Source organism: Camelus ferus, chromosome 13, assembly GCF_009834535.1.
Source record: "Camelus ferus isolate YT-003-E chromosome 13, BCGSAC_Cfer_1.0, whole genome shotgun sequence".
Lineage (NCBI taxonomy): Eukaryota > Metazoa > Chordata > Mammalia > Artiodactyla > Camelidae > Camelus > Camelus ferus.
Window position 1 is genome coordinate 16,011,217 of NC_045708.1, and position 3,782 is coordinate 16,014,998.

Below are 3,782 nucleotides of genomic sequence, written 5' to 3' on the forward strand. Positions count from 1 at the left end.
CAAAAAGTGGGAACAGAAATGGCACGTTTCCCCTGAATGTGGCCCCAGGCTGACCAAAGCATCATTTCTTTGCTTCTGGCTAGAATTCCCTTGGCCTAATTCAATGTGGTGTGTAGCCTAGGCTGGCCCATTTTGAGCAGCCTGGCTTGGTGAGGTGTTGCAGAGCCAGAATGACCACCATGCCCTGGCAACAGACTCTGTTTCTGAGGGTCATTGAGAACCAGAAGCTCCCCCTTGGGCTTTCACACGTTGGGTGCTTCCCAGGTAACCAGCACAGAGCTGAGCTGAACACATTACCTTGTCCAGCCCTCACAACAGCTTCAAAGGGTGAGTCCTACTGGCATTCACATTTTATGGATGAGCAAATGAGGATTAGAGTAGCAAAGTGACCTCTCTAGGGTCACACAGCTAAGAAGTGGCACAGCTGGAACACGAGAGAGATGTGCCTGATGCTAGCTTGTGTTTCTAACCATTAGACAACACTGCCTCTCACTCCACCCTGGCCCAGGATGTCTCTCTCATTAGCCTAGGCTCTCTCTTCCTAGGCTGGTCTGTTTTCCTCAAGGATCTTCTAGGAAACACCTGCTGCAGGGACCCCCTACTCCTCCTACCTGGGCCCAGAGCAGCTCCTTATCCTGTGGGAACTTTCTTATGGACCAGACAGACAAGTTTCCACAGGACATCTCAGAAGCTCTGAGTGGACGGAATATCAGCCACCATCGCCATCACCAAGTCCAGTGTGCATCTCTCATTTACTTAGCCTCCCAGTTGGTCTCTCTGCCTCCAGGCTCCCCCACCTCCATACCTCCTTTCACACACAGCCACGGTGATGGCTCTCAACACTTACCTGACCCAGTCATTCCCCTGCTGAATAATCTTCAGTAGATCTCTGTTGCTCCTGGAATAAAGTTCAAAGTCAGTCACTTGGTTTAGCCCTCAAGGCCCAGCCTACTTTTCCAACCCTCTCTTTCTTCTTAGGCATCCTTGCCCCCCATGGCCCCAAACATTCATAGTTCCCAGCCCCAGAGCCTCTGCACACGCAGTTCCCTGTGTGATGTGAGATGAACAAATGAGCGAACGAGCTGCCAGGCCTAAGCTGGGCTGTTGAGGCTGTCAGATGCCATTAACCTCACCTCTTCCCTGTCTCTGCCAGGGGGAGTTGCTCACCATCCACCTGGAAGAGGGACCAGTCAGGAAGACAGCACCAGCAACTCCAGCTCTGTGTAGAGCCTTGGGAAATGAGGAACTTATCCTGCATCCATTCTATGTGTCAGAGGCTAGGTGTCAGGGAGGTGACCTGATAAAGCAGCAAAGGGGAGCTAGATTTCCTACCAGGTCTGCAAGATGCCCGTGTCCAAGCTTTTAACACTTACCCTCTGCTTTCTCCTTAGTTGAAGCAGAATTCAGTTCTGTATATGTATATAGTGTATACAGTTGCCAGAGTGCTGTCCCAGAGCAGGCAGCCTTCCCACCTCATCATTCCCACTTGCTAAGGAAAATTGCTGTTAATGAGGGAAGTGCCCACCCACCTTTGATTTCTGGGCCTTTCTCTGGTACCTCTTTGCCACCTGGTGGTCATATCTGGGATAGACCAGGATTTCTGCCAACAGCTCTGAGGTAGGAGGCCTAGGGTTGATGATCCCTTTAGTCAAATCTTCCAGGGTGGCATTTTCATCTCAGCTTACATCCCCCTCTAAGGTCCCAGGGCTCACCTGTGCCTGAGGTTCTAAGAAAAGCAGAAGTTGATTCTGTCTCACTGTGGAATCTTGGGTCTATCACTGCTCCTCTCTGGGCTCAGGTTCCTCATCTATTAAAAAGGGCCTGAAGAGACTGGGCCCCACTTGCAGCCCTGACATTCTAAAATCTGTGTCTGAAGTTCACCAAGTGGCCTGTGACTCGGCCTTCTTCCTTAGCCCTGTGGGAAGAATGAAAATTCCAGGCGGGCAGGGAAGTTGCTGGCTTGTTCATTCTTTATCACAAGTGCATGGGGCAGTTGTGATACACAGCTTCATACACAGAAGCTTTACTGGCTTTGGAGCTGCATTAATAGAAGCATTGCATGTACAGTGAAGGTGGTTATAGTCCTTCTGCCATCTGGAGTCCCATGTTCTATTTGGTATCAGAATGTTGAAAGGGACATGGAGAAAGTGTAGCTCATTCATAGGAGAATGAACCAAATGATGGCTGAGGGGAAAGACCACAAAACCACATTTTATGGGGGAACAGCTGAAGGACCCAGAATATTGACTCTGGTATACAAAAGACTCAAAGATTACGTGTATCTTCCTTCAAATATTTGAAGAGGACATCTGGAGAAAAGAGCTGGGAGAACTAGGAATTAGGGCTGCTACTTCAAGCAGACAGATATTTCTCTCCCCAAAACCAAAAGAAGTTTTCAGTCTGAACTAGATAAAGAACAGACCTGAATTTGAATCTCAGCCTGTCCCTAACTAGTTTTGTAACCTTGGGCAAGTTCCTTGGTCATGTTAAGCCTTGGTTGTCTCATGTGTACGATGGGTATAAGGTGGAGAACACAGGACTGTTGCGGGGATGGGATGCTACAAAGAATCTTTACAGCACCTGGTGCGAGGCCCAGTGCCTAACTAGTGCTGGGTAAGTGTAGCTATGGTTAAAAACATGGCGAGGTAGCGAGCTCCCTGTCACTGGGTGTGTGAGCAGAGGCTCGAGGTTACTTGGTAGGAATGGGAAGGGGTCAAGGAGCTAGTGAGACTGTGAATTGGGGCAGTAGTGCAGGCAGGTAGCTAGCAGTACTTGCTCTTGGTCTCACTGACTAGATGTTTATTCTGGCTTTGCAATTTAGTTGCTGAGATACCTTGTGCAAAGTACTTAACCTTTCTGAGCCTGAGTCTCCCTACCTGCGAAATGGAGATAATAGGAGTTCCCACCTCACTGAGTTGTTGGGGCTTGAGAAGGTAAAGTAATCACAATGTGTGAACTTCTGCTCTGATGGTAGTGCTCTGATTGGGGCTGTCCTGGGTGACCTTGAAGGTCCCCTTCCGTCTGATAATCTCCACATCTGGAATCTCTGCTCCTAGCCTTTGGGAGCAAAATGCAGGGTCCTTGGTGAAGCAGATAAATGCACTGCCTTAAGACTCTCAGATGCAGAGGACTGTTTGCCTTTGCTCCTTGCCCGTGGCAGGGTAAACAGGGCACTGTCCCTTCCCTCCCCAACAAGCCAGCTCTTCCTGTGACAGGAAGATAACCTGGATGGCACCTGAGGAAGCTGAAGGGGTGGGGCATAGGATGGAGTACGGGACATGCACAGCGGAGGACAGGCTGTCTGGCTTTCTAATCTGCTCATGCACTTTGGTCCCCAGATAAACCATGAGCTCCATAAGGGATCCAGCTGCTGCACTGGGTTCAGAAATTAGCCAATAGCAGGGGAAGGATCAGAGGTTGCCAAACAGTGGCCCAGGGGCCAAATCTGGCTTATAGACTTGTTTTGTAGTCTGCATAGTTGCACAGTGGTTTGTTTTTTAAATTAGTTGTCCACCTTTAAAAATAAGAGAACTGCATAGAAAATCCCAATTCCTTACACTCTTCAAAGTCAGAAGAGCAGGCAGTTTCCTGCACAGCATACACGAGTCAGGTGGAGATGAGTGGTAGTAAAGGCATCACAAATATTAAAGAACTGTTCCGTCTGTTGGGGACAGGGGCAGGGCCCTTGGATGACAGGCCAGCATTGCTGAACTTCACAGGGGTGCCTCCTTTGGTGGAGGGAACTGTGGTACTCCCCCCCTTTTATGAATGGCCCCTACAGT